General features: G+C 36.2%; 2 pseudogenes; one reads left to right on the forward strand and one right to left on the reverse strand.

The window, feature by feature from the left end:
• Positions 1-4,564: 4,564 nt before the first annotated feature.
• On the reverse strand, positions 4,565-4,682 carry LOC148436320 (5S ribosomal RNA; annotated as a pseudogene).
• A 2,089-nt stretch (positions 4,683-6,771) lies between these two features.
• Positions 6,772-6,889, forward strand: LOC148436321 (5S ribosomal RNA; annotated as a pseudogene).
• The last annotated feature ends 3,921 nt before the right edge of the window (positions 6,890-10,810 follow it).

Here is a 10,810-nt window from a genome sequence, read left to right on the forward strand (position 1 = left end):
AGCAATATACTCCAATGTTTATTGAAAGATTTTCTAATTATGTTCTCATGACCACTAAATGTAGTAATAAAAGGTACTATCTCGTTTTCCTGTTGTTTTTCTGTCTTATACTTCAATAAATTTCTTCTTTCTAGATGTTGGGTTTTCTGTATCGCTGTTGCTATAGTTATTTCTGGATACTCCTTTTCTCTGAATCTGTTAGCATATACTTCCATTTGTTCATTGCAGATGGTGGCATCACTGCAATTACGTTTTATCCTATAGAACTGGGAGTAGGGGATATTCTTCTTCCATTTATCCAGATGACAGCTTTTGTAGTGCAAGTAACTATTCGCATCCACTCCCTTTATGAAGTTTTTTGTACAAATCTTATCACCTGTTGCTGTAAGAATCAAGTCTAAAAATTCTATACTAGAGTCATTAAAATTAGACGTGAACTTCAAATTCATATTATTATTGGAAATGTGTGATAAAAAATGATTAAAAACTTCTTCTGGTCCTTCCCAAATCATTAAAATATCGTCGATGTACCTTTTATAAAAGATGATATGCTCCTTGAAGGGGTTGTTATTATATACATAATCCTTCTCCCAACATCCCATGAACAAATTAGCGAAACTAGGGGCAAATGTCGTGCCCATCGCTGTTCTGCATATTTGACGATAAAACTGACTTAAAAATTTAAAATAATTATGAGTGAGTATAAAAGACATAAGATCACATAAAAATTCTTTGTGAGGAACTTCAATCTCTGTATCCATCTCTAGGAACATTCTAGCTGCGTTGATGCCTTTGGAGTGTTCTATACATGTATATAAAGATTGGACATTGATGGTTATCCAATTAAAAGTCTGTTTCCAATGTATACCCTCTATTTGTTGTAGTACACTTGTTGTGTCCTTGAGATAGGATTCCAATTTTGTAACATATTTTTGAAAAAAACGTCCACATATTTGGAGAGGTTTGAAGTAAGAGATTCAATGCCCGCTATTATGGGCCTACCTGGAGGTTCCGTGATAGATTTATGAATCTTAGGTAGGAAATAAAAAATCGGGGTCGTGGGGTTTGATTTCATTAAAAATTGAAATTCTTCTTTCGTTAGAATATTTCTTTGTAGACCATACAATAATATAGTTCTCAATTCCTCTGTATAGTCTTCAGTTGGATCTTTTGATAATTTTTCATAGGAAATTCTGTCATCCAGGAGTCTATAAGCTTCCTTCAGATAATACGTATGGTCCATGATCACCAAACCCCCCCCTTTGTCAGCTGGTTTTATAACTACCTCCGTGTTCTTTTTCAAGTTTTTAAGGGCTTCCTTTTCTCTATTGCTTAGATTTTGTTTTTTTATTATATCATGATTCACCTCATTGCTGCATAGATCCTTTTTGATCATATCATAAAAGATGTTGAGGTGATTACCTTTTGATTCTAACGGGTAGTACATAGATTTTCCTTTCAAACCAGATTTTGAGGTAGAAGCAACATAGTTTTTTAAAGGTGCTGATTCCTTTTTTAAAAAATGTCGTTTAAGTGTCAAGTTCCTCACAAATTTATTTAAGTCAATAAACGTCTCAAATTTGTTCAGGCTTTTTGTTGGGGCAAAATTTAGTCCCTTGCTTAGTAGTGTTACTTCGGAGTTACTTAATATATGTTGAGATATATTAAAAATGCCTTTTGTCTTTGGATCTATTGCAGGTATCTCCTTTTCAAGTTTCTTCCTCCTGCCACCCCGTTTTCCTCTTCGTCTCTTTGTCTCCTTTTTAGTGGAGATGCTGTACTTATAGTTTCTCTGCATATCTGTTTCCTGTGATTGGTATGATCTTGTGCTGGGGATAAAAAAAGATCGTTGTCACTATTGGAGTCTAGATGTTGTAGTGTTGAAAATCTGTTATTGGACTTGAATGCTGTAGGGCCGGTATATGTATGTAGGTCTTTGTTCTTTCTATAACTGAATCTCCTCACAGGTGCTGGTCTCCAGCTGGGTCCTGCCCCAGTATCATATCTGTTAGTATTCTTTTCTTGTTTCTGGAACCTACTCCAATTTTTCACCTTATTAGATTCGTAATCTTTTTTATCTCTAATAAATTTCTTCTCCTTGCTCTTCATGACTGATTCTTCAACTTTTTCAATCTTTCTCAGTAGTACTTTTTAATTTTCTCTAAATTCTTCCTTTTCTTTGAATTCTTCCATCTGGGGTTCCATTGTGATAATGTCTTTCTCCAGATTAGAGAGTATAGCCTTTTTCTCTTCTATTATTAATTTAATAAGTTCAATTGAACATTCATGTAGGATATTATCCCATTTCTTTAAAAAGTCTGAATTATCAAGACCAAAGGTAGGATTCTTAATAATTCTCAATCCTCTAGGGATTCTATTGACGGAGATATAATGTTCAAGACCCCTTATGTCCCACCATACTTTTACTTCTTTTGTCAACATTTTCTCCATTTCCCAAAACATATTATCAATGTTTTCTGTGGGGACATTGTCATTGGTAGGTAAATTTTCATTAAATACTCTCTGGCATAGGTCACTTCTTTTGTTCATTCGATCTCTATTCTTAAACATATTTTGTAAGTACAGGCTGCTGATAACCCAATTTAGCACAACGAGAAAATGTAGAAAAAATGGATGGGTACAGCGCCAATCTTAGCAAATTTATGGATTAATTGAACAAGAAGTTGAGCTATCAGCTGTTTCAAACTGGCACCTCAGCCCGAAAATATTATGGGCGTCAGCTATGGGTAAATAGGACAATACTAGTGCAAGTATTTAAAAAACAAATAAACAGAATTAGAATTGACCCTTCAGCGACAAGTATGCTCAGTAAAATAGATATTAATCTATGAATAATAAAAACAACAACAAAACCTGGATATAAAGTGTCTAGTGCAATCAACGTAAGTTCATGACGTACAATAAATAATTAGTCAGAAAAACAAAGATAGTAAAAAAGTGCCTGTGCGTTATCAATAAATAAATAAATAATTAGTTATGTAAACAGTTGAAGTTCTGTGACAAATACAGCCCTATAAACTGAGATCACTTAGGATGAAAGTGCCAATGCAAATAAGATAAAAATCAAGAAAATTTATTTTAAAGACAAAGATTAAAATTTAAATGAACCAACATAGAAGTAAAAAAAGGCAGCAAAAATAGTTTAAAAGAGAAAATAGGTGGTAAACAATAGCAGCTTATCTGAGTGCGTAGAAAAGTTAATTCTCTCAGAAGTTCATGAGACAGGTAGCAGTCACTCCCAACGCGTTTTGTACTATGACTTCATCAAGGGGATAGTGTATAGGTGTAGTGGTCAGATATTTATACCCCTTTAAGGGTTCAACCAAGGTCAGGTATCCGCATCACTTCCTGTATACAGGAGCGCACCTGTGAAGGACCATTTATCAGTACAGCTATAGTTTTTTAGTGCTTCTTCTGTTCTATCTAGTTTGTACCAGTGATTAGTGTTTTAAAACTGTGTTTGCGCATATTTTCAAGTTTTTCCTAAAGTCGTCAATAGGGCTACTTCCGCCCTTCTCGGCGTTACTTCCGCCCTCACTGAGGTACATCATATCCGGCACGTCCTCTCCATGTGAGTCCAAGGCGCGCGGCGACTCTGTCACGTGTCCCCCGTGTTTCCTAACGTTGTGCGTCAACTTCATTTTCTGGGCACGTGTTTTCAGCTGATCGCGTTGTAGGGCGTCACTTCCGCCCTTCCTCCGCGTACTCCTATATTAATGTTCTTCCGCCCTTCTGCTGTATGAGGCGATACTTCCGCCCTTCTCCAATACATCGTGTGGATTACTTGCCCACACTTTAAAACGGGCTTACATTCGTAATTTCTTCAAATTAATCTAAACTCCAAAAATAAAAGGACAGTATTAGAATATGGTCCTAACGTGGGTGTTGTATTAAAATCATTCCCTTATTAATGTTATGTAAGTTTCCATATATAGTAGTTTTTAGACCAAGCATATATTGTTAAAAAATATATAATGAAAAATATAAATATAAAATTGCATAGATGCATATATTAGGAATGTTTATGAATTGTGTATAACTGGACTAATGTTTATGAATTGTGTATAGCTGGACTCATATTGTAACTAATATACAGATTAATAATATAAAAATTCAGTCTCTATAGAAGTTTTCAAATGACGGTTTTCCGTTCTTTCCTTTTTGTTTCTGGAATGTAGAGGATTCTTTTAGTTCCACATTTTTCTAAGAGAGATTGCTGGGTTTCGGAAGTTCTTAAGTTTTTTAGGGATAGTCATCATTTGGGAGCATCATTGGGGTTTCTTTGTTGTTTCTTCTTTATATTTTGGACCATGTTCCGGAAGTTTTCATATTTACAACACCTGGGATTCCCAGGATGTCCCCATTTCTGGTACTAATCAGGCCCCACCATATGGTTTCTCAGTCTTAATCTGGGGGTATAGTCGTAAACCTTGGTATATCTTCTTACGCCTCCTCTTCAGGGTATGTTCGTAGATACTTTCTATGTATGTGTTATGATTCCCTTCTTAGGCAATAACTTGGTTTCATTTCCATTACCAGGATGAATTTGCAGCACCAGATATTCCCAAGGGGTAGCCCTCCTTGGTACTGATCTGGCCCATCATGCTTTGCTTCCAAGATCAGACGAGATTGGGCTCACACATGATGGTATGGCAGCAAATAGGTTCATTCAACACAAATCATGCCAGATTTTCTACTAAACCTAATCTTCCCCCAACAGAGATAATTCTTTGGGGTACTTGTCAGGCCCATCTACATAATAGATGGTGTATTAGTAGAGAGGAGTTGAACACCTCACAGAAAAGGAGCTATTTCGTAATAGTCATTAAAACCTTTTGGTGATAGTGTATCAAGTTCGAATATCCAGAACATTTCCCTTCTTGATAATAAGTTGCCCAGGTCTCCTCCTCTTTCGCCTAAAGTTACATGCTCAATTGCTTTATATGAGATATCATCCGGATTAGAGTTATGTACTGTCAAAAAATGCTTAGATACAGCATGTCCCTCTATCTTATTTTTAATGTTCCGAATGTGCTCCTGTATTCTTAACTTGAGCGGTCGCTTGGTTTTTCCAATATATTTAAGTCCACAAGTACATTCCAATAAATAAATAACCGACATGGAATTACAGTTGAGAAAACTTTTTATAGTATATTCTTTAGATGCATCTGAATTTGTGAAGGTTTTCCTTTTGGGGTGGAGGAACTTACAGATATTACAATGTCCGCACTTATAACTTCCAGTACATTTCAAGCTGTTTCTATTACGTTGATCTTTTTCCTTTAACATGCTCGGTGCTAGTAGATCTTTCAGGTTCTGAGATTTTCTAAAAATAATTTGCGGTTTTGGTGGAAGAATTTTCTTTAAAACTGGATCCATGAGCAATATACTCCAATGTTTATTGAAAGATTTTCTAATTATGTTCTCATGACCACTAAATGTAGTAATAAAAGGTACTATCTCGTTTTCCTGTTGTTTTTCTGTCTTATACTTCAATAACTTTCTTCTTTCTAGATGTTGGGTTTTCTGTATCGCTGTTGCTATAGTTATTTCTGGATACTCCTTTTCTCTGAATCTGTTAGCATATACTTCCATTTGTTCCTTGCAGATGGTGGCATCACTGCAATTACGTTTTATCCTATAGAACTGGGAGTAGGGGATATTCTTCTTCCATTTATCCAGATGACAGCTTTTGTAGTGCAAGTAACTATTCGCATCCACTCCCTTTATGAAGTTTTTTGTACAAATCTTATCACCTGTTGCTGTAAGAATCAAGTCTAAAAATTCTATACTAGAGTCATTAAAATTAGACGTGAACTTCAAATTCATATTATTATTGGAAATGTGTGATAAAAAATGATTAAAAACTTCTTCTGGTCCTTCCCAAATCATTAAAATATCGTCGATGTACCTTTTATAAAAGATGATATGCTCCTTGAAGGGGTTGTTATTATATACATAATCCTTCTCCCAACATCCCATGAACAAATAAGCAAAACTAGGGGCAAATGTCGTGCCCATCGCTGTTCTGCATATTTGACGATAAAACTGACTTAAAAATTTAAAATAATTATGAGTGAGTATAAAAGACATAAGATCACATAAAAATTCTTTGTGAGGAACTTCAATCTCTGTATCCATCTCTAGGAACATTGTACTGGAAGTGTACTGGAAGTTATAAGTGCGGACATTGTAATATCTGTAAGTTCCTCCACCCCAAAAGGAAAACCTTCACAAATTCAGATGCATCTAAAGAATATGCTATAAAAAGTTTTCTCAACTGTAATTCCATGTCGGTTATTTATTTATTGGAATGTACTTGTGGACTTAAATATATTGGAAAAACCAAGCGACCGCTCAAGTTAAGAATACAGGAGCACATTCGGAACATTAAAAATAAGATAGAGGGACATGCTGTATCTAAGCATTTTTTGACAGTACATAACTCTAATCCGGATGATATCTCATATAAAGCAATTGAGCATGTAACCTTAGGCGAAAGAGGAGGAGACCTGGGCAACTTATTATCAAGAAGGGAAATGTTCTGGATATTCGAACTTGATACACTATCACCAAAAGGTTTTAATGACTATTACGAAATAGCTCCTTTTCTGTGAGGTGTTCAACTCCTCTCTACTAATACACCATCTATTATGTAGATGGGCCTGACAAGTACCCCAAAGAATTATCTCTGTTGGGGGAAGATTAGGTTTAGTAGAAAATCTGGCATGATTTGTGTTGAATGAACCTATTTGCTGCCATACCATCATGTGTGAGCCCAATCTCGTCTGATCTTGGAAGCAAAGCATGATGGGCCAGATCAGTACCAAGGAGGGCTACCCCTTGGGAATATCTGGTGCTGCAAATTCATCCTGGTAATGGAAATGAAACCAAGTTATTGCCTAAGAAGGGAATCATAACACATACATAGAAAGTATCTACGAACATACCCTGAAGAGGAGGCGTAAGAAGATATACCAAGGTTTACGACTATACCCCCAGATTAAGACTGAGAAACCATATGGTGGGGCCTGATTAGTACCAGAAATGGGGACATCCTGGGAATCCCAGGTGTTGTAAATATGAAAACTTCCGGAACATGGTCCAAAATATAAAGAAGAAACAACAAAGAAACCCCAATGATGCTCCCAAATGATGACTATCCCTAAAAAACTTAAGAACTTCCGAAACCCAGCAATCTCTCTTAGAAAAATGTGGAACTAAAAGAATCCTCTACATTCCAGAAACATAAAGGAAAGAACGGAAAACCGTCATTTGAAAATTTCTATAGAGACTGAATTTTTATATTATTAATCTGTATATTAGTTACAATATGAGTCCAGCTATACACAATTCATAAACATTAGTCCAGTTATACACAATTCATAAACATTCCTAATATATGCATCTATGCAATTTTATATTTATATTTTTCATTATATATTTTTTAACAATATATGCTTGGTCTAAAAACTACTATATATGGAAACTTACATAACATTAATAAGGGAATGATTTTAATACAACACCCACGTTAGGACCATATTCTAATACTGTCCTTTTATTTTTGGAGTTTAGATTAATTTGAAGAAATTACGAATGTAAGCCCGTTTTAAAGTGTGGGCAAGTAATCCACACGATGTATTGGAGAAGGGCGGAAGTATCGCCTCATACAGCAGAAGGGCGGAAGAACATTAATATAGGAGTATGCGGAGGAAGGGCGGAAGTGACGCCCTACAACGCGATCAGCTGAAAACACGTGCCCAGAAAATGAAGTTGATGCACAACGTTAGGAAACACGGGGGACACGTGACAGAGTCGCCGCGCGCCTTGGACTCACATGGAGAGGACGTGCCGGATATGATGTACCTCAGTGAGGGCGGAAGTAACGCCGAGAAGGGCGGAAGTAGCCCTATTCACAACTTTAGGAAAAACTTGAAAATATGCGCAAACACAGTTTTTAAACACTAATCACTGGTACAAACTAGATAGAACAGAAGAAGCACTAAAAAACTATAGCTGTACTGATAAATGGTCCTTCACAGGTGCGCTCCTGTATACAGGAAGTGATGCGGATACCTGACCTTGGTTGAACCCTTAAAGGGGTATAAATATCTGACCACTACACCTATACACTATCCCCTTGATGAAGTCATAGTACAAAACGCGTTGGGAGTGACTGCTACCTGTCTCATGAACTTCTGAGAGAATTAACTTTTCTACGCACTCAGATAAGCTGCTATTGTTTACCACCTATTTTCTCTTTTAAACTATTTTTGCTGCCTTTTTTTACTTCTATGTTGGTTCATTTAAATTTTAATCTTTGTCTTTAAAATAAATTTTCTTGATTTTTATCTTATTTGCATTGGCACTTTTATCCTAAGTGATCTCAGTTTATAGGGCTGTATTTGTCACAGAACTTCAACTGTTTACATAACTAATTATTTATTTATTTATTGATAACGCACAGGCACTTTTTTACTATCTTTGTTTTTCTGACTAATTATTTATTGTACGTCATGAACTTACGTTGATTGCACTAGACACTTTATATCCAGGTTTTGCTGTTGTTTTTATTATTCATAGATTAATATCTATTTTACTGAGCATACTTGTCGCTGAAGGGTCAATTCTAATTCTGTTTATTTGTTTTTTAAATACTTGCACTAGTATTGTCCTATTTACCCATAGCTGACGCCCATAATATTTTCGGGCTGAGGTGCCAGTTTGAAACAGCTGATAGCTCAACTTCTTGTTCGATTAATCCATAAATTTGCTAAGATTGGCGCTGTACCCATCCATTTTTTCTATATATATATATATATATATATATATATATATATATATATATATATATAAAAGCTATATATTATTTAAATTGACCTTTTGTGCACCACAATATACAATTCTTTGTCTTGCCATTTTATATTTGAATTTTTTGTGAAGTGGTAGCACCCCCTTGCCACACACACATATATATATATATATATATATATATATTTATTTATTTATTTCCAATAAGAAGGCATTAGGGGCCCTATGGATAACGAGATATAATCTATACCTTGTGCGGTTGGTGATTTCTTTGGTTATGCTTTATAACTGATGGCTGCTTTAAATGTATCAACCAACTCACTGAAATCATGACAGATCCTTCATCTGGGAACCTATTACATATCCCCCAAAATGACTGAGTGTCAAATGTCACAGCTTACACACACGCTGACGCAGACCCTGTGCCTCTCACACACCGTGCAAGACAGTGTGTGACACACACTGATACACACTGTGTGCCACATAATGTAAACTCTGTCTCACACATACTGACACACAGTGTGGTTCCCACACACCAATACACACTGTCTGCCTCTCATACACATACACACTTTGTGCCTCACACTGACACACTGTGACTCTCATACACCTTTTCCCTGTGTCCTCAGCTGCCTGCAGTCTCCTCTCTTCCAGCCTCCCGAAACCCTCACATTCTTCATTCCCGGCAGTATAAGATAGGGACTCAACCAGTTGCACCACAACAGAAATTGCTGAGGAGTTCCTGTACCTGATCAGGAAACTCCTCAGCATTACAGGCAGCAACTGTAGTAAATGAAGAGGGGAGAGGACCAGTGTTCCATTAAATATTCACTGGTAGCCTAGCTGATTCTTCCCAAAGCAGTGCTATAGGGACTAGCTTGCCCTGCATTGGCCTCTCCCCCAATGATAGTGAGCGGAGCTCGAAAGCAGGTGGCCCAAAAGAAATTTACCCCCCATCAACCCAGTCTGACACTGTAGTATGCATCATAACAAGTAGCAACAAAAGCTTTAACACAGACACTTCACTGATAATGCAATATAATTTTTATTTTTAAAATGAATAGGTACAATACACATTTGACTCACAAAAATATTGGATTATATTTAAACACAATATAAAATATAGTTGTTTTTTTTAAAAAGGAGTTATAAAAGTTGTACAAAATTCATGAAACTATATTTTTCAACCACACAGGCTTTATATTTTTTGACTCATTAAAAATTATTCATTCATGGCAAAAAGAGCAAGAGATTTAATGAATTAAGGTATTTCATCATTTAAGCCCATTTTACAATATAAAGACATTTAACTTCATCTGTTATTGCTGTATATACAGTATATGTGAGATGTAATTTGTAAAAACCAACTAAATAATTTTTTTACAGCTATACTCCTTATATTGAAGCCATAACATCATGTCGGATTTCATTGCTTGACACCCACTGATGATTGTCAGGGGTGCCAAAGTAAAGACCTTGATATGTAGGAAGGATTGAAGGATGAACATTAATTTGTATGGGAATAGAATAGGGATGATAAGGGCAGTAGCCCCGGGGCCAAGACATTTGTTGTGTCATTGGTGCAATAATGACCTTGTCAAGAGAGAGAGGAAACTTTCGTAGAGATGTTATAATATTTCAAAGAACTGCTTAGATATTATTGTACTGTATTTAAAATTAATGGTAGTATAAAACCTGTAATTGTATTGTATAAAATTAATACACTAAGGGCCTGATTCAGAGCCATTCGTAAGCGGCCGTTCGTTTGCTCCGAGCGATGTTTGCCCAACTGCGCATGCGTACGGATTTTAATACGCATGCGCGAACCAGTCAGTGCGGCCGAAAATCGTTTGTTCGCTAAATAGCGAATGCCTGCTATTTTCAGTGACAGGAGGAGGCGTAAGTGGGTGGTTACAGAGGAAGGTGCTTGAAAACGGGGAGTGGAGATCCGAACGCAGGCGTGCTTAAAGGTCAA

The sequence above is a fragment of the Taudactylus pleione genome, unplaced genomic scaffold, assembly GCF_031769625.1.
Source record: "Taudactylus pleione unplaced genomic scaffold, aTauple2 ptg001827l, whole genome shotgun sequence".
Lineage (NCBI taxonomy): Eukaryota > Metazoa > Chordata > Amphibia > Anura > Myobatrachidae > Taudactylus > Taudactylus pleione.